This window comes from Diabrotica virgifera, chromosome 1 (assembly GCF_917563875.1).
Source record: "Diabrotica virgifera virgifera chromosome 1, PGI_DIABVI_V3a".
NCBI lineage: Eukaryota > Metazoa > Arthropoda > Insecta > Coleoptera > Chrysomelidae > Diabrotica > Diabrotica virgifera.
In genome coordinates this window covers 307,926,770-307,949,111 of record NC_065443.1, presented here as the reverse complement: position 1 = coordinate 307,949,111, position 22,342 = coordinate 307,926,770, and positions in this window count along the sequence as shown.

The following is a 22,342-nucleotide window of genomic DNA, read 5'->3' as shown; positions in this document are numbered from 1 at the left end:
TATAACCAAAGTTAAATTGACCATCCCAATAAAACTATTTACCTAGAGGGACAGAATAGGAAACAATAATTGTTTCCTATTCAGAATAGACAGAATAGGAAACAATAATAGTTGTGTGCTAGAGGTATTAATAGTCCGTTCTTTAACGGTAAAATATTGCAAAACCTCTAAATTTTAAAGAACCGCTTGGATTGACATGAAATTTGGCATACATATAGCTAACAAGTCAAAGAAAAAAGTGATATTGTGCCGATATGTGCTTTTGCCCCGGGGGTGGTTTTCACCCCCTCTTGGGGGTGAAAAATATTCGTCCAAAGAAAGTCAGGAAATGGATAAACTGGTTAATTTCAAGTAACTTTTGTTCCATAGAGTTTGTTCACTAAGTCAATACTTTTCGAGTTATTTGGCAGTGAATATGTTCATTTTTTCAACAAAATAACCACGCTTTTAGACGGTTTTTCGCAAATAACTCAAATAGTTAGTATTTTGTCGAAAAAACATTCGTATCAAAAATATAGCCTGTAAAAAATTTTAAAAAATGGTGTATATATCACTTCTCTACTCCTAGTAGAAGCAGCGTTATAGCTAATGAAAAATAGGTTCATATTCGTCAAATTCCAAATGGAATACTTTAACGTGAAATAACCAAAAATGAAGCACATTTCGGGGAAAACTCATTTCAACTTATTTAAAGTGTTTAAAAAAAGCTTAATTTTTGTTGTATAAAAAAAATTTCTAGCATCAAAATTAAACAAGTTACGCTCAAAATAAAGTTAGTCCCTTTTGGTTTTGGTAAAAAAATCGAGAAATTCACCCCCTAATTAGTATCTTAAATGAACTTAATCGTTACGACTTCACAAGTTTCTTGACTCGTGTATATATTGTTTATATGATCTGTAAGTTTCATCGGTTCAAAGTCCTTATTTTTAAAAGGGCTGTAGTTAAAAGGGGTTGAACGAGTCACTGATCACGAATGTATGCAAATTTAGAAACACCAAATCTTAATCAATTTTTGTCTAAGAGAAGAACAAAAAAATACATAATATTCAGAAAAGCAAATCTGACTTTTTTTGTGTTTCGAGATTTTTGGTATCTCTAACAATTTTTAAGTTATTTTGAAAAAAAGCATATTTTTCAAAATTTAAATTTTTAAAAATTTTACTTTGAAACCAAATTTTTTCAAAAATAAGCACTTTGAATCGATGAAACTTACAGATCATATAAACACAACATAAGTAAAATGATTTGTGGAGCGGTAACGATTAATTTCATTTAAGTTGCTAATTAAGGGGTGGTCTTCCCGATTTTTTTTTGCAAAAAAAAGGGACCAACTTTATTTTGAGCGTAACTTGCTTAAATTTTATGCTAGAAACTTTTTGTAAAAAGAAAAATAAATCTTTTTTTCGACACTTTAAAAAAGTTATAAAGGGTTTTCCCCAAAAAGTGCTTAATTTTTTGGATATTTCACGTCGAAATATTCTATTTGAAATTTGGTGAATATGAATCTATTTTTCATTGGCTATAACTTTGGTTCTACGAGATCCAGAGACCTAACGGTTATACCATTTTTTTACATTTTTATAGGCTATATTTTTGCTAAGAACGTTTTTTCGACAAAATACTTGCTTTCTGAGTTATTTGCGAAAAACCGTCTAAAAATGTGGTTATTTTGTTGAAAAATGAACATATTCATTCGCAAATAACTCGAAAAGTGTTGACTTGGCGAAAAAGCTCTATAGAACAAAAGTTACTTAAAACTAATCAGTTTACCCATTTCCGGACTTATTTTGGACATATATTTTTTCACCCCCAAGAGGGGGTGAAAGTCACCCCCAGGGCAAAAGCACACATCGGCACAATATCACTTTTTTTCTTTGACATGTAAGCTATAAGTATGCCAAATTTCATGTCAATCCAAACGGTTCTTTAAAATTTAGAGCACAAACCGTGAAAGAATGGACTATAAATTGTATACCTACAAATAAAGAGATTCTGTAAACCTTATATTCAAGACAACATTATAAAATATCTATCTTGTAGATACACATATTACAAAATTAAATATTAAGATTTGGAAGCTATTTATTGTTGATTCATTTCATGAAATATTAAAACAAAAAATTAAATTACTTATAAATATGCAAAAACCGGAATGAAACCAAATACTTCTCGATGAAAATAGGAGAAGCTACTCCCGACGTCGGCCGATATCGGATCTGATCTGATCTGATCGGATCGGAGAAAAACGGATCCAATGTAGGTGCGGCCTTAGACTGAACTCATTGCAGTATTGTGGGTTTGGCTTTTTTGGTAGTGGGATGGATATTGATTCTAGCCAGTGTTAGGGTATTTTTCATGTATCATAAATGCGATTGTATACAAGGACCAATATTTCGATGTTTCCTTCGCTGATTAATTTTAAAGTTTCTTTTAACGAGATTTAATATAAACTACATAAAAAACTTAATTATTGTTGACCATAAATGGGAACCATTATTGTACATGAATAATTAAAAAACTCGTAAGTAAGAAATGTGTTTTCAGAATTTATTAGTTTACAACATTTTTTCTTTTTGTTTTTTAACGTAGTCTTGACTCGACGTTTATTTATTCCGCTTATGAAAATAATGTTATTTCCTCTTTTAAATTCAAAACTTGAAAAGGAATGGGAAGGAAATTAACATTTTAGTTGAAATTCAACTTATTTCCGACTTTATTTCAATTTACTTTATGAAGTAATCAGGACAGTTTCAATATACATATTTGGTTTTATCTCGAGTCTAACCTCATTTAAAATAATATAAATATTTCAATTTGTTTTTTCGCATTAGTTTTAAAGTATCATTAATTTCGAATTAGTGTTGAAGTAAGTAATATAGACCAGTAGACGTGGAATTACTTTTAGTATTTTTCAAGTTTTCTAAATTTTCACAATCTTTAATTGTTTATTTGGAAAATATGGTGGACAATTGTAACGATTTAAAAGTAACTTTTCAATTTTGTTTTAATCCCGTCTTATTCAGAAGCAGTCACTTTTTTAATTTCGTTTAAAAATTTTTGTGGCACTCAGTATACATAGTATCAAACATCAATGTTATTCCGGAACAGCTTCAAACACTTAGTTGTTATGAGATCGAAAGATTTTTTTTTATTTATTTTTATTTAATGTCGTCCGAACCACTGGTAGTGGAGTCACTGAAGGTTTTCACCTCCGATTTCGTTGAACCTTCCTCGATTTTCATGAAAATTGGTGAGTGGTTAGAAGATCCTTCAAGGAACAAAGGTGACATGATGCCAACTTGCGCTTTTACCCCGGGGGTGGATGCCACCACTTCTCGGGGGTTAAATTTTTTTTATTAAAAATAATACGAGAAATCGATAGAGGTTCAACTTCTAAGCAAAATTTGTTACATAAAGTTATTAACATAAATCAATACTTTTTGAGTTATTAAATATCAAAGATTTTATTTATTCTTAAAAAAATGCATGTTTTAAAGCTGATTTTCACGTATTACTCAAAAACTATAAGCTTTTGTAAATAAGCTATTATTACCAAAATTAAAGATAATAAAACATTTAATGCACTCCCCACTTAAAGAACTAAACTAATGTTATTTCAAAGTAAGTTATGGGTAATTGAATGTATATTTTTTTCGACGAGTACTCAAATCTAAGTATTCAAGCTTGCATAACGGGAAAAAGATGCATTTTATAGAATATACTTATTGAGCACTTGTCAAAGTACTTCGGAATCCTTATCAAATGAGCTCCAGTAGAAGTTAATAGAATCAAAATTAAGCAAGTTATGATGAAAATAAGAGAACACTTTCGATTTTTTTAGGAAAAAGTGAAAAATAAAACATACGCCATTTCCACAAAAATTAAAATTTGTAGTAATCCTCACAAGAATTTCTTTAGGTTAACATAGTTAATGATTTCAACAATTTTGACCGGTTTAGAATGCATATTTAAAAAAAAAAATAATTTAAAAAAAATCAGAATTATTAAAATTATCGTACTTTTCATTTTCTTTTGATAATAACTCCAAAAATACTCAATATACGTAAAAAAGGATATATAACTAAATTTTAGCTTTTCTGTTCCAAATACTTTATACCCATTTTACTATTTCCGTAGAGTAAAAAATAACCGAGATAGAAACGTTTAAAATTTCAATTTTGCTGCGAGAACCATGTAACAGGGACCATTTAACCTTTTATTATAAACATAGTAAGAGGTTTAAAAGACTAATTTCGACGTTTTTTAATAGCTCTTGGAATCAACTTTTAATTAGTTTTTAGGTTAACCTGATATCTTAAAAATTAACGGAGTTATTTACAAAAAAACAATAACATTTTTTGGAAAATTTTTTAAAAGATACATTTTGAAACATTTTTGGTGCATAAATTTTAATGCTATCAACTTGTTCGAGGGCTTATTTGATAGATATTTCTATGAACTTTGACAAATGTTTAATAAGTTTATGTTATAAAATCATCATTTTCCCGGTATCTAAGCTTGAATACTTAGATTTGGGTACTCGACGGAAGAAATATACATTCAATTACCTATAACTCACTTTTAGTTAACATTGAAAGGTTTTTCTAGTAAGGGGTTTATTTGGTTTTTTATTAGCCTCAATTTTGATAATTATAACTTTTTTGTAAAAACTTATAGTTTTTGAGTTATTTATGAAAAATCGGTTAAAAACATGCATTTTTCTCACGAAAAATTAAAATCTTTAATCTTTAATAACTCAAAAAGTTTTGATTTGTTTTAATAACTCTATATAACAAATTTTGCTTATAATTTGTCCCTCTATCGAATTGTGGGGCTATTTTTAATGAAATAATTTTCACCCCCGAGGAGGGGTGGCCTCCACCCCCAGGGTAAAAGCGCAAGTTGGCACCATGTCACCTTTGTTCCTTGAGGTATTCTCTAACCACTCACCAATTTTCATGCAAATCGATGGAGGTTCAACGAAATCGGAGGTAATAGCTCATATCCACCTTCAGTGACTGCACTATGGGGTTATAAACGACAACAATCGAAAATACATTTTTAAAAATAAACAGTGATTACAATATTAAGTATATACATAATATGAACTAACAAAAAGGAGACCTGTAAAATTTGTGGTACAATTAAATGTCTTTTACTCCTATATCCGTTAAAAACTTTATGATATTGTTGATATTTTTATCGTCTCCAAGAAGCTCAGATATAGGCTATTGATTATATTCAAAATAAGATAGCTAAAAGGAACTACAACGTTAACGGGGTTTTATTATTTCATATGGTCAATGGAAATCTATGTATGAAAAAACCGCGGAGTGCTACCATTTAAAGCGGTGAGTTTTTGAGAAATGGCTGAATTAGTCCCTGGGCACAGGTTACATTAGGGTGAGTTCCATGCACTTTTGGTACAAACATACCTACATAAAAATTGTTCCTGGATAAATTTCTTATCTAAATATCACTTTTTAAAGTCAATGATACTTTTTTTTACAAAAATATATTCAAAAGAAAAAGCACAAAGAAACCCAAAAGAAAGAAATTTTGTTTTTTGTCCCATAACTTTTGTCCACGAGGATATAGGTATATACATTGCTTTACAGAACAAAAACCTACATATTTCTTCTTGTAAATGTTGTTTAGTAGAGGTAATTAGAATTTATAGTTTTCGAAATATGATTTTTCAAATTTCGTCACTCACAGCAATTTTGGGCAATTTTTCTTGTTATTTCGCAAATATTGTGCTGTAACTTTTTAAACGCTTTTATTTAGTTCAATAGTTTGCGTCAAATCTTTAGACGTTAATTTGACTGCCTTTTCTTCAATGCAAATGAATGAAAATTTGCAAACATATGCATTCACGGGAAGAATACACGAATAGTCAATAAAAAAAATTTCATGTTTATTAATTATTTAAATAAAAAAAAAAACGATTTTAATGGAAAACGCTTAAATTCTCTTGTTTTTTACAATGTAAAAACTTGAAACTTTTACGGATTGTATAGCTAATGATATGAACAATAAATAATTTCACTTTTTACGTTAATTGTTTACGTTATGCTTCATTAATAAACAATAAAGTTTCAAATTTTTTGCCGATTCCGACTACTTACTTTTCATCACATAGTACATCATATTATGTTTTATACATATTTTAATAAACATGACGATATATTTTAATGTTTGAAAAGTGTAACACTAAAAAGTAAAAAATAAAAAAATATGAAAAAAAATTTTTTAAGAAACGCTTTTCTTTAGTTACGAGTGTCTAAAATTAAAAATATTATAAAAAAATCAACAAAAGCAAAAAATAAAAAAAAATTGAAAAAATCTAGCACATTCGTTAAAGAAAAGCGTGGGGCGAAAACCGTTTATTCGATGAACACGCGCCACGCTTTTCTTTGACGGATGTGTTAGATTTTTTCAATTTTTTTTTATTTTTTGCTTTTTAGTTGATTTTTTTATAATATTTTTAATTTTAGTCACTGGTAACTAAAGAAAAGCGTTTCTTAAAAATTTTTTTTTCATATTTTTTTATTTCTATGTAACTTTAGGTATATGAAAAGAATTATACGAAAGAGTGAACTTTGAAAAATCATATTTCGAAAACTGTAAATCCTAATGACCTCTACCAAACATCAATTTAAAGTGAAAATATGTAAGTTTTTTTTCTGTGAAGCAATGTCTATACCTACATCCCCGTGGACAAAAGTTATAGGACAAAAAACAAAATTTCTTTCTTTTTGGTTTCTTTGTGCTTTTTCTTTTGAATATATTTTTGTAAAAAAAAGTATCTTTGACTTTAAAAAGTTATATTTAGATAGGAAATTTAACCAGGAACAATTTTTATGTAGACGTATTTGTACCAAAAGTGCATAGAACTCACCCTAATGTAACCTGTGCCCAGGGACTAATTCACCCATTTCTCAAAAACGCACCCCTTTAAATGGTAGCACTCCGCGTTTTTTTCATATATAGAGATTCATTGACCATATCAAATAATAAAACCCCGTTAACGTTGTAGTTCCTTTCTATAGTACATAATCAATAGCCTAATATGTTCTCGTTTGCTTGTATTTTTGACAGTCGGATAATATATATGTTTAATTGTTACATTTGTTTGACACTGCTGGCAGAATGGAGGATTGTCTCTAGTTATTTTGTAGAGATGTGTATGACGGGTGTGACCAAGTCGGAGCCGAGTGAAGATAACTTGTTTTTTTCTAGGTAAAGAAAAGGTCTGTTTTTGTACAGCGTTGCCTTTAATTTGTTTTAGTTTTTCGGAACACTACGACCACTTGTTGTGCCACGCACAACTAACTACGTTTTTAAGACACAATTTCACATCACTTGGCACAATTTTATTTAGATGAACCTGATCACTTGTTGCTGCTTCGTGAGCTAGGCGGTCACAACCTCGTTACCGTGTACTCCAATATGGGATGGAACTCAGATTAATAATACCACGTGTTTGTTTTCCTTTGCAGCATGCTGAAGTTCTGGATAAACGTCTTTATGAATAGGGTTGCAGGAAAATATGTTTTGAATGTCACAAAAAGCGTTTATTGAGTCCGTTATGATTATGTAATTTCCCTGGTTCAATTGGTTAATGAATTTTAAAGATTCAAGGATTGCATACAGCTCTGCATTGGAAATAGTCCAGTTGTTATGCAGCTTAAATTTAGCATTATGGGTATTGGAGAAAATTGCTGCCCCCACTCCATCCGCTGTTTTTGACGCATCTGTGTATATCTGTTGGTAGTTGCTAAATCTATCCATAATCTCTTTGAAATGATTTAATATTATGGTTGGATGGGAATAATGTTTATTAAATCTTGACAGATCAGTAATAATTCGTGGTTTATTTACAGTCCATGGAGGAGGAGGGTTATCGGTAGGATGGTATATGGTCGGGAAGCATTGAAAGTTCTGTTTGTTTAAAATATAGCCCGTAATGCTTCTGAGATTTGCCGATCACAATTTAGAAGGAGTAACGATATAGCATGATGGGTTTTTTTGTGATTGGCGGAAGAAATCTTTCGATGACAGAAGTGTATTGTCGTGTCCTAATTCGATTGGCTGGTAAAAAATTATTCGACGTTTGCTTGCTAGGCAAGTTATTGAAGAATACATTGCTTGAATAATATTGTTTGAAATAAACTGCAACAACGAGAAGCTGAACTACCTGACTTGACAATGTAAAGTGCGACCTTTGCCTAAACGTTGTAAAAATATTGGTTTTTTTAAAAACCTAAGGTATTCAATACGGAGTCAAAACTGAATTATATATCTATATACCTAAATATATATTTACATTATGTATATAAAAATATAAAAGTCAGTCTATAATTTATGAGATATATTCGTAACAATTCGACATTGCAATTTCCTCTATAAACCCATAAATCATTTACAATAAAACAAACAAAAGAGCCGTTCATTTTCATTATATCAAAGTCAAAAAATGTTTCAGTAAAAACAGTAAACATAACATATAATACAGATGATAATAAATAACAATGCAATAAATTGTTCAGCGACAGTCAGCACACAATAAATACATTGCCGTAGAAAACAGTAAACCCAAAAACTCAAAATCTACGTATACAAGCATGGAGAAAAATATAGAATATTTATGTTATGGTGCAATAATTTAAAATAATTACAAATTAAATAATTACAAATTATCTGGCTAAACTTATTATTTGCCGATAGTATTCACTGTGTCTAATGTGTGACCAATCTAACAACCCAATCCAATAGCCCGGATTTAATTTAGATAGAGCATTTGTCTTCTTCTTTTTGTGCCACTCCTATCGGAGATTCGAAATCATCAAGGCTATCCTGCCTTGTTTACAGCTGACCTGAAGAGTTCATTAGTGGTGCAGCCAAACCACTCTCTCAAATTACGCAACCATGAAATTCTTCTACGGCCTGTATTCCGTTTTCCTTCTATTTTTACTTGTATTATATTTTAAAGTAATGCGTATTTATGTCCTCTCATCAGGTAACCCAAATATTAGAGTTTTCTTCGTTGTATCATTAACAAAATTTCTGGGTATTTTCCTATCCTTCGTATTACTTCAGGGCTTGTGACTCTTTCATCCCAACTTATCTCAGCATTCGAGGGCAGCACCACATCTCGAAACTTTCAATATTTTTTATGTTGGTCTGTTTGAGAATCCAGGCCTATACACCGTATAATAGCGTGTTAAATACGTAGCTTCTTAACATTCTTAATCGTAGAGGGATGCTTATATCTCTGTTGCAGAAGAATTTTCTCATCTTTATGAAGGTGGTCTGGGCAGTTTCGATACGTCTTTTTATTTAATTGATTTGGTCTCCAGTTTCGTTTATTAAAGTTCCCATTTGTAGCTTACCCCCCTCTGTGGCTCAGTGGTAAGAGCGCCTACCGTTGGATCGAAAGGTCCGAATGGTCGTGAGTTCGAATCTCACCAGGGTCAGAAATTTTTTAAATTTTAAAAGTTATTCTTTTAAAATAATGAATATTTGCTAATTGCCAATACACGCCTCATACATTTTTTCAACAATGACGACTTTATTTACATTCAGAGTCTACCGAATAAATCACTAATTTAACAGACGTAAATATTTTTTTTCTACAACCGTGTTAAAAATGCAATTTTTAGCACTCCATGCGTGCGTTAAAAATGCTACTTTAAGGCACTAGTGCTTTAAAATATTTTTAAGGCACTGCAGTTCGTATTGACCGTATAGACAATTTGGATGTAATGTCAAAAAAATATAAAAATGGAATGTCAGTCAAGTTCAAGTAAAAGTTTTTGTAGATATTGTCCTGTAATTACGTTTTTAGAAAAAATATTGTATGATATGCGTGTTAAAAAGTACATTTTTAAGGCACTCATGTAAATTGCAGAATTCGCTATCGCTCATTCTGCAAACTTTCACATGCGTGCCTTAAACGTGTACTTTTAACACTTATATCATATAGACTAGTAAGGATCTGTTTTTAGGTGGATGTGAGAGGTGGCATTCAGATTTTTGCGGATAAAGTTAGGTGATAACTTCGTTAATAATAATTGATTTATGCTCCTTCTCAAATATGCCCGGAACATTGATAAAAAAAATAAAATATTTAAAAATTTCAAAAAATTTCGTTTTTTTTTCTACTTTTTTTGCTTATAACTTTAAAACGATTCATTGTGGAATAAAGTCGTATAGGAATAAAACAAAGATAATTAAATTTTCTATCAGATGCGACTGGTTAAAAATTTCTTAATTTATCACCCTTGCTGCAAAATAGCAATAAATATAAAATAAGGGGGCAAAACAAGCCTGTCCTTATTCAATGATTTTCCATCACTTAGGTTACACTTAAAAACCTTCCTAATTCGCTTAGAAAATTTTTGTAATGTGCTAAAACCGTACACCAAGTTTGATTAAAATTGACTTACTAGATTTTGAATAATAATTTTGCAATCTAAATTTTTTTTAAAAATTAAAATTTACCCAAGACTTACCCAAGATTTTTATGTATTTTTTTGACCCGTAGAACACGATTTTTTTGGGTAACAGTTGATACGGATGTCGATAAGATTGTTATAAACAAAGAACTTGAAGAATTACATAACATCGATTTTTCGCAAAATAAAATATTTTTTTGTACTTCTTGGGTAATTATAAGCAAAAAATGTTCTTATAAGTTTTTTCGTAGGATGCATTGTCGAGATAAACGCAGTGGAACTTTCAAAATTCGAAAAATTGCAGTTTTTGAACACGAATAACTTTTGATTAAAAAATAAAATAGCAATTCTGCTGACAGCATTTGAAAGTTTAAGTCAAATTATACCGGTTTTAATTATTTTCATTGCTAAAAATTAATTTTTTTATTATTAAACAAAGCTATTTTTTTATAAGCCAAAAAATTGTTTATAAGTTTAAAACATTGCTGAGGCCCCTTAAATAATCCGATTTTAATTCTGTAAAGTGTATTAGATAGGTAGAGCACCTCTTTATATGTAAAAAAAGTAGACAACTTCTAAATGGTCTACTTTTTGTTCAGAAAGATTTTAAAAAAATTGAACTTTTTTAAAAACATTTAGATTGCAAATTTATTATGCAAAATCTATTAAGTCGATTTTAATGAAATTTGGTACACGGTTTAAGTATGTTACAAATAATTTCCTAAGCGAATTACTAAGGTTCTAAGTGCCACCAAACAACAGGCGTATTTTGCCCCCTTATTTTCTATTTATTGCTATATTGCAGAAAAGGTAATACGTTAAGACATTTTTGCCCAGTCGTATATCATACAAAATTCAATTATCTTTATTTTATTTCTGTACGACTTTGTTCCAAAACGAATCGTTTTAAAGTTATAAGCACAGAAAGCAGAAAAAAATCGACGTTTTTCGAAATTTTTAAATATTTTAATTTTTTTATTAATGTTCCGGGCATATTTGAGAAGGAGCATAAGTCAATTATTATTACTGAAGGTGTCACCTAACTTTATCTGCAAAAATCCGAATGCCACCTCTCACATCCAAAAATAGACGTTTTTTCACAGATCCTTACTGGTCTAATAAATTACTATTAAAAATTGCGTTAAAAGTGACAAAATTATATTTCTGAGAATAATACACGACCATAATCTCATATATTCTAAGAAAAGCGCACTTAAATGCATTTCTTCCAGATTCCTCCGCGCGTTCCGCTCTATCCAGCCAGTTTCCATAAATTACCTGTAATTACTATCGCTGTACTCTGCCTCCACTTCCTCCATCTCACCAACAACGACCTCCTGACAACGACTACGACCCAGATATTGCTCCTAATTAATAAAGGTGTTGAGTATTAGACCTCGGCCGATCACAGATAAAGGGCCGTAATTTCGCAGCAGGAACTGGCAAAGTAGCGTAAATAATTACGAATTCCTCTAAATTACATTCAGGCAAGTAACAATCAAATTTACAAGCCGTCGAGGAACAAAGAAACCAATAGCTTCGGTTATAATTGGAATATTGATTCCGGATTTTTTCCGATGTTCTCTAACGCGGTTCGTCATTTGCGTTACATACGCTGTTTGAAGCTATTCGTGTGAGTTATAATTGATTTGGGCGTACTTGTGACGGCTTTGGAAATTCTATAAAATTTAGAGTAGGTACGGGAACGTAAATTACAATTTTATTGTCTTAACACCGTTGATTGTATACTATTAATATCCTAACAAAAATTAATAAACTACAGTAGGGATTAAATAATTGCTCCTTTTTTATATTAATTAAAAAATCAACGACAATTCTAAACTTATAGCATTTTTATTTTTCTTAAATTTAAAATTTTGGAATGCTTTTCAATTACTAGTTGAAACTATAAGTAGTCAAATATCCATGATTTCATTTGATTTCATAGTTTACTGTCACCATGTCTGCTGATGTTAATATAAGTTTTTGTAGTGAAAACTCCACGCTGTGGTAAGTCTTGAATTATTTTTTAACAGTTTATTTTAATTCATTTACACAATTTAAAGCGTAAAATCATTAGAATTTCGTCGGCACCCTACCTGTTTCTACTGTTCTACCCCCTAAAACTGTTTATACCTGTTCGTCTGCTTAAAATACCGAGAGGTTAGTGGCTTGATATGTGTTTTTCGTCGAGTTCGTCAACTGTTAATTTATTGAGGTCTTTAGTAGTTCATGACCCATTAATATTACTCTGGGCTAATTAGCAAAATACAAGGAATCGAATCTTGTCATTGTATAAATTAATAATATAGGTATGCAAAGTCCACAGATAGTGTGCTACTTTTTTTATAAACAAAATGACGCCCGAAAATCGCGTTTTTTTTCAATTTTTGCTCTATTACTCCAAAGATTTTAACTTTACACCAAAAACACCAAAATAAAAATTTACCGTAATTAAATTCTGCATAGAGACGTGTTTGTCCCGATTTACTTCGACGAAAATTTTCCCCGGGAAATGCCGGTTTTTCCAACAAAATCTTTAATTTTCAACTAAAATTGTAGATAAGTAATTGTTTATCAATAATTAAATAAATATCTCGGTAATATAAAGGCTCTTTTCGTATAGATTATAATTCCAGATGCCGATGGAAATTGAATGAACAGTTTAGCAACAATTCAGTTGTTAACTAAAAGTTTATGGTCGCTATAATAACCACAATAATTACGACACATAAGAATAACTATGATTTTTGTATAAAAAGACACCGTACCTATCTAATGTACGTTACAGAATTGAAATTGGACTATTTAAGCGGCCACAGGAATATTTTAAAATTATAAACAATTTTTTGGCATATAAACAAATAGAACATGTCGGGAAATATTAAATTAAATAATGAAAACGATATTGGAAAAAAAGAGTGGTTCCTGAGATACAACCGGTCAAAGTTAACCGGCATTTACGGCAAAGATATAAACAATAGGATCATAATTTTCTAACCATCACCTTTTTATTGTTGTTCTGAAGCTATTTCCTTGTGGCCTTTTTATAATAAACTATTTTTAATAGGAAATAAGCTACAATTTTATATATAAACGTTAATAAAATCATTTTTTTGGTAAAATTGTGGCTTATTTCCCATTAAAAATAGTTTATTACCTTTTTATTTTTGTCCTCTTTCTCCACACCAATTTTCATATCTCTAAAACACTCATAACATGTATGATTATAATAAAAACTATCGATATTGCGAGTGAAAATTGCAAAAAATAGCAAAATTCCAATCACAAAGTAGGTTGGAGAAAATGCAATCTCAAAGTTCAAAATCGGTATAGGTACGTTATAAAAATGCATTTTCTCGGTTTCCCATGGAGAAATTTTCTTCATTCTTCTTTTTTTTTTCAAGTAACTCGAGTAGAACCATCTAACTAACGCATTATTAAATGTCAAAGTTGCTTCTATTTTGTTATAATAGATTAATGTATTTATAAGAAGAGAAAACTACATATTTTTTAAAGTTGTAGACTTTTTTTACATAAACTTACTACAAGTGTACCCTTTAAGGTTAAAAACACAAATATTCTCATTTGAAAGCTGTATAATTATTTAAACAATCTTTATTTAAACAAATTAAAAAATTTTGTTATAATAAATAAATTAATTTATTATAACAAAACAAAAGCTACTTTGACATTTAATAATGCGTTAGTTAGATGGCACTACTCGAGTTACTTGGGAACAAAAAAAGAATGAAGAAAATTGCTCCATGGGAAGCCGACAAAATGCATTTTTTTAACGTATACCGATTTTGAACTTTGAGATTACATTTTCTCCGACCTAATTTTTGATTGGAATTTTGCTATTTTTGGCAATTTTCACTCGTAATATCGATAGCTTTTATTATAATACTATATGTTACGAGTATATTAAAGATATGAAAATTAATGTGGAGAAAGAGGACAGAAATAAAAAGGTGATGGTTCAAAAATTATGATCCTATTGTTTATATCTTTGCCGTAAATGCCGGTCAACTTTGACCGGTTGTATCTCAGGAACCACTCATCACAATTAAACGTTTTTTCTTTTAAAAGAAGCGTCCTGCCGCTTTTTTTCCAATATCGTTTTCATTATTTAATTTAATTTAATATTTCCCGGGATGTTCTATTTGTTTATAAGCCAAAAAATTGTTTATAATTTTAAAATATTCCTGTGGCCGCTTAAATAGCCCAATTTCAATTCTGTAACGTACATTAGATTGATACAGTGTCTTTTGATGCAAAAATCATAGTTATTCCTGTGTATCATAATTATTGTGGTTATTAAAGCGACCGTAAATTTTTAATTAACAATTCAATTGTTGCTAAATTGTTCATTTAATTTCCATCGGATTCTGGAATTATAATCTATACGAAAAGAGCTTCCATATTACCAAGTTATTAAATTATTGATAAACAATTATTACATATCTAAAATTTTAGTTGAAAATTAAAGATTTTGTTGGAAAAACCCGCATTTTCCGGGGAAAATTTTTGTCGAAGTAAATCGGGAAAGACACATCTCTATGCAGAATTTAATTACGGTGAATTTTTATTTGGGTGTTTTTGGTGCAAAGTTAAAATCTTTGCAGTCATAGAGCAAACATTGAAAAAAACACGATTTTCGGGCGCCATTTTGTTTATAAAAAAAGTAGCACACCATCTGCGGACTTTGCATACCTATATTATTAATATATAGAATCATAAGATTCGATTCCAGCAATAAAATTGCTGGTAAATAACTTTTTATAATAACTTAATATATAACTGAGATGATAGAAATTATTTATATGATTAAATAAAGAAAATTTTAATGACGTCGTTGCATTAGAGACCAATAATAAGCAGGAACGTTATTATACCCCCCAATAAAGCTTCTGACTCTGAGAAACGAGGCCTTAATATCTTCTTGGTATACGATCGGATTGCTACCAACTGAATTCACTCCTTGGTTCAAGTAAGGGAAATTATTGTTCTTATCTTTTCTTTTTGGCCCTTATGACTTTTCTGCCCTCCGATCGCTATAAACCTATTAAAGTTTTTGATCAGAATAACACTCAGTTATAAAGTAATCTATTTATTTGATGGTTTTGGAATCTTAAATAGGCCAGAACCGATAATTTTTAAGGAAGAAAACATAACAAAAACTAAAGAAAATATTATTTAAGGGCGATCTGTGGTCGAACTGAAATGGGGTGACTTTTTAAGGGTGAAAACGGTTTTTTAGGGTGAAAAATTTCCGACGGAAAAAAATTAAAAGGCAAAGATGTTGGCAATAAAAAGATCTGCTTTTTTATTTACATTTTTTTCACATAACCTTAAAATTTATGCAAAAAATGATAATAACCAAATGTTTAGTTTTTTGTTTTTAGTCATGAATACAACTGTATTTAGAAATAATTCTTCGTCTAATTCTAATATCTTTATCTAAATATTTTCTAAACTGTGCTGTTCACTTTGACAAGTTGAAAAATGTGTGTCACATTAATTGGGATCAATGTCACTGAATAATCCTTTTATACAAAGACTGGAATTTTATATGTAAGTAATAAAAAATAACCTTACGAATATCACACGACATTAAAATAAGAAAATAATGCTCCACTTTTTCTTAAACTGGTTCTTCTTCTTCATGTACCATGTCCTTTCAGAACGTTGGTTACCATCATAGCTATCTTAATTGTATTCACTGCTACCCTAAATAGCATGCTTGTATCAACACCAACACCGCAAGTTCTTCAACCATGACGTTCTTCTTCGTCCTGGGCTGCGTTTGCCTGCTATTTTTCCTTGTATGATATTTTGTAGCAACCTATATTTGGGACCTCTCATTACATGTCCGAAATACTCCAGCTTTCTCTGCTTGATGCTTTTTATGATCTCAGTAGTCTTGCTGAGACGTTCTAGTATTGTGGAGTTTCGAATCTTCTCCATCCTGGAAACTTTTAAAATTCTTCTATAAAACCACATTTCGAAAGCGTCAAGGCGATTTAGATCGATTTTATTAACAGTCCAGGACTCGACACCGTAAAGTAAGACCGAGAACACGTAGCAGCGAAGTAGGCGGATCCTCAATGCCAATTTTAGGTCTTTGTTACATAACACCTTGGACATCCTTCTAAAAGCGGCTCTAGCCTGCTCTATCCTAGATCCAATTTCGCCGTGACTTTCTGCGTTACAATTTAATTGCTATCCAAGGTAAACGATTTTATCAACTTGCTCAAGTTTGGTATTATTTACAGATATAGACGGTTTTATATGCTGTTGTTTACTTATTACGAGTATTTTGGTTTTCCGTATGTTCAGATCCTGACCTGCCTCCCTACAGCTCTCAACGACACTATCAAGTAGTGTTTGCAGATCTTCTTGAGTAGAAGCTAGGAGTACTGTATCGTCCGCATATCGCAAATTATTGATGACTTCACCATTCACAAGTATTCCTTCTTGTTTTTCAGAAAGTGCTTTTCTGTGACAAGAGGCATCCCTGCCGTACTCCTCTTTTAATATTAAGAGCCTGTGATTCCACAAGATCTACTAAAACTGATGTTGTTTGATTCCAATATAAATTTGCAATTATTTGAACATCTCTGCCGTCCAAGCCAATGTCTTTTAGAGCTTCGATCAATATAGAATGCTTAACACGATCAAATGCCTTTTGGAAGTCAATAAAACAACAGTATATGTCTACATATATATCTCGACATCTTTGAGCAAGTACCTACGTTCATTCCAAACAGTACCTCTCTCGTTCCAAACCCGTTACGGAAACCAAACTATGTGTCATCCAGGTATTCCTCGCATTTATTGTAGATACGACCATGTATTATCTTCAGAAAAATTTTCAATAAATGGTTTAATAAACTGATGGTTCTATAATCAGCACAGGTTTTTGCTGTTGTCTTCTTAGGTAGAGCTATAAACAGTGAATTAGACCAACCATTAGGTAGTTGTCCGCTGATATAAATGGTATTGAAAAACGAAGTTATAGCCTCTAAAACCTTCTTATCATTTATAAGCTTGTATATTTCAGTTGGAATTTCATCAGGACCAGTCGCTCTGCCATATTTTGATGATTGTATGGCTTTTATTACCTCAGAGCGTGTTATTAGGGGTCCGTCGCAGTTAGTAATATCGGGAGGTGAACTACTCCTATCGTCTTCGAATAGTAGTCCATTCTTTCAAAGTTTTTGCTCTAAATTTTAAAGAACCGCTTGGATTGACATGAAATTTAGCATACGTATAGCTTACATGTCAAGGAAAAAAAGTGATATTGTGCCGATGTGTGCTTTTGCCCTAGGGGTGACCTTCACCCCCTCTTGGGGGTGAAAAAATATATGTCCAAAATAAGTCCGGAAATGGGTAAACTGACTAATTTTAAGTAACTTTTGTTCTATAAAGCTTTTTCGCCAAGTCAACCCTTTTCGAGTTATTTGCGAGTGAATATGTTCATTTTTCAACAAAATAACCACATTTTTAGACGGTTTTTCGCAAATAACTCAAAAAGTAAGTATTTTGTCGAAAAAACGTTCTTAGCAAAAATATAGCTTATAAAAAAGTAAATAAAATGGTGTACGGGTTAGGACTCTGGATCTCGTAGAACCAGAGTTATAGCCACTGAAAAATAGATTCATATTCACCAAATTTCGAATAGAATATTTCGACGTGAAATATCCAAAAAATTAACCACTTTTTGGGGAAAACCCATTTGAACTTTTTTAAAGTGTTTAAAAAAAGCTTTATTTCTGTTTTTACAAAAAGTTTCTAGCATTAAATTTAAGCAAGTTACGCTCAAAATAAAGTTGGCCCCTTTTGTTTTTGCAAAAAAAAATCGGGAAGACCATCCCCTAATTAGCAACTTAAATGAAATTAATCGTTACCGCTCCACAAATTATATTACTTATGTTGTGTTTATATGATCTGTAAGTTTTATCGATTCAAAGTGCTTATTTTTGAAAAAATTTGGTTTCAAAGTAAACTTTTTAAAAATTTAAATTTTGAAAAATATGCTTTTTTTTTCAAAATAACTTAAAAATTGTTAGAGATACCAAAAATCTAGAAAAACAAAAAAAGTCAGATTTGATTTTCTGAATATCATGTATTTTTTGTTTTTCTGTTAGACAAAAATTGATTAAGATTTGGTGTTTCTAAATTTGCATACATTCGTGGTCAGTGACTCGTTCAACCCCTTTTAACTACAGCCCTTTCAATAATAATTACTTTTAACCGATGAAACTTACAGATCATATAAACAATATATACACGAGTCAAGAAACTTAGTGAAGTCGTAACGATTAAGTTCATTTAAGATACTAATTAGCGTGTGATTTTCTCGATTTTTTTACCAAAACCAAAAGGGCCTAACTTTATTTTGAGCGTAACTTGTTTAATTTTGATAATATAAATTTTTTTATAAAACAATAATGAAGCATTTTTAAACACTTTAAATAAGTTCTAATGAGTTTTCCCCGAAATGTGCTTCATTTTTGGTTATTTCACGTTAAAGTATTCCATTTGGAATTTGACGAATATGAACCTATTTTTCATTGGCTTTAACTCTGCTTCTACTAGGTGTAGAGACGTGATATATACACCATTTTTTAAAATTTTTTACAGGCTATATTTTTGCTAAGTTCGACAAAATACTTACTGTTTAAATTATTAGCGAAAAACCGTCTAAAAGCGTCGTTATTTTGTTGAAAAATGAACATATTCACTGCAAAATAACTCGAAAAGTATTGACTTAGTGAAAAAACTCTATAGAACAAAAGTTACTTAAAATTAGCCAGTTTATTCATTTCCTGACTTTCTTTGGACGAATATTTTTTCACCCCCAAGAGGGGGTGAAAACCACCCCCAGGGCAAAAGCACATATCGGCACAATATCACTTTTTTTCTTTGACTTGTTAGCTATGTGTATGCCAAATTTCATGTCAATCCAAGCGGTTCTTTAAAATTTAGAGATTTTGCAAATATTTTACCGTTAAAGAACGGACTATAGGTTCGTAACGTAATTCTCCCATTCTTTAAGTTTGTCCTCTACTTCGAATATTACTTTACCATGTTCATCCTGTAGCAATGCAGTTTGTTTCTTATTGAAGATACCAGCCGCTTCTTTCACTTGTTTATACATGTTAAACGTGTCGTATCTGTTTTCAAGTTCTTCAATGTCATGACACTGTTTGGCTAGATGTTGACTCTTTGCTTCTCGTATTTTACGTCGAATTTCTTTTTGTATGCTGTTATAAAGTATTTCGTTGTTTTTCGCTAGTCGCCGTTGTTCCATCAAATCCAATATGTCTTCTGTCATCCAAGCCTGTTTTTTAGCTTTGACCTGCCGTGTTTTCTTTTACTGTTGTTACGATTTTATTTAAGCCCTCGTCGACATTCTCACCGATATTTTCCCAAATTAAATTTTCGTTCAGTTGTCTTTGAACTGATTCCTTAACTTTCTCGTCTTGTAATTGGGCTGTATCAATAATTTTGTGAGGCTTCTTTTTGATCACCCATTTTAATTTTAATTGGGTTACAGCTACTATGGGATTGTGATCAGACCCAATGTCAGCACCTGGATAAGTTTTAACTGATTTGATGCAGTTTCTAAATCGATTTTTTATTAGAATGAAGTCGAATTGGTTCCCAATAATTTTCTTTAAACTGGTTGCCATTGGGAAATAGCCACTCAATTGCCAGACAGGTTTTCGAAAAATTGTCGCATTATTGTCAATTTATTCTCACTCTCTTGTGATATTAACGCCGATAATTCCTGGTAGCCTCAGAGCTAATAGTTTGTGTCGCTGAAAGCAAAATTATTACACTAATTCAGCCGTTGTCGATTGCACACTATAATACCCTTCGATGCGTTAATCACGAACAGGTGGATTATTACAGGCTCTACGGATCCATTAAGCAAGAGGTGGTTCGGCAGGCCAATGCGTCTGATGTACTTGGTCTTGAATTAATGCTACCCGAAGATGATAATCCCAATTAAAGCAATACATGTCTCCTTATACATAATGTATTTATGACTACATAATTCTAAATTGACACAAATTGGAATGTATAACTTGACACTTAACGGCAAACCTCCTACAGTTTGTAACGAGTAGCTCTGTTAGACACCATCAGTAAAACACAAGTTTAATTTAAAATAAAAATGTATTTTTAATAAATAATTAACAAAATTAAAATTTTCTCTTTTTTGTACAATAAGAAATAAAAAGTAACATTCAATCCTGGTGAAAGTATCCATGACGCAATGATCCCCGTTTGATACCTATGAACAATCACCCTCTCTCTCTCTCTCTCTTGTTGTTTCCCCATTACTGAGGATCGTGATTTCTTCCAATATTCTCAACAATGTTTCTCCATTGGTCTCTATCTTCAGCTGCTCTAAGAGCTTCGCAGAATGAGTTTCCAGCTGAATGATTTATTTGGTCAGACCATCTAGTTGGTGATCGTCCTCTTGATCTTCTCCCCGGAACGTTTCCAGAAACAATTAATCTCTCCAAACTGTCGTCACCTCTGCGAACCACGTGATCAAAGAATTGCAGAATTCGTTGCAGACATATTGTGGACAGCCTTTTATTAATATTGAGTTAGTTTAGAATGTAAACGTTTGTCCTATGAGCTGTCCAAGGTATGCGCAGCATTCTTCTCCAGCACCACATCTCAAGGCATCAATTTTTTGGCGCTCGCATGTGCGAAGAGTCCAAGTCTTTGCTCCATATAGAAATATTGAGAATACAAGGGCATTCACCCATCTACTGTGAACAATAAATACAGTTAATTGAAACCAAAAGCGTTAGTTGGTATACCCACACATCAAGAAGAGAGAACGATCGGAGCTTGTTCTGGACTAGAGTTGAATGGGTCGATCAATACTAAATCCCATAAGGAACGGGAAGGCGACCAGTCAATACTTGGTCGCCGCACCATTACGGTTTGACCTTAAATCAACAAACCGATGCTAAATCAATAATTTAGCAGAGGATATTGGCTTTCAGTCAATACCCTTTGAGCCAATGTAGTTGTTACCAGTTCAACGTTCTGTGTGGGAAGTTCTCAAAGGTGGGAGTGTGTGTATACGTAGCGCTGGAAGCCAGTGCGCGAATTTGGTGGCATACAAGCGTTACAAGTTCCTCCTTTCTTTCGATTTGTAATTCCCATTTGCTTCCATTTTGTTATGCATTGTTTAATTTATTTATTGTTCAATTCAATATTTAGTTCTTTTCTTAGGATTTTGTGTGTATTGTGGGTATTTCTGTTGAAGGCAATGCCTTCAACAGACAACAGTAAAGAGGGCCATTGAGCAATTTTCGTTGAGTGATAACCAAATGATGATTGCTTTCAATGTTAATTATGTTGTAAAATCTATGAGAGGCAAATGCTTTACACTTTAACTTCTTCTAATTTTATTAATCAACACCTCCCTTAGCTTTATTTTATACTCATACAGCTCAAAAGGAAAATCTTTGACCAGTATGTGTTACCTGCACTCATTGATTTAGCGAAAACGTTAATACTCACAAGAAAGGTAGTAAACAATATTCGCGTGACACATAGGACTATGGAGCGTCAGATTTTGGGTGTCTCTCTGAGGGACCGAATCCCAAACGAAGAAATACGTCGTAGAACAAAAACAGCAGGCGCGTTGCCAGATTATCAGGCAATTGATGGACAAAATGTGAAGTGGAACCCAAGGTAAGAAGCACTGCGGAGCAGAGAACGCCCAATAAACAGATGGACTATCAACCTGAAGCGTGTTAGCAGTAACTGGACGCAACCTGCGTAAGACAGAGACGGACAAAATGAGCTGAGAGAGACCCAAGTCCATCAGTGGACGAATA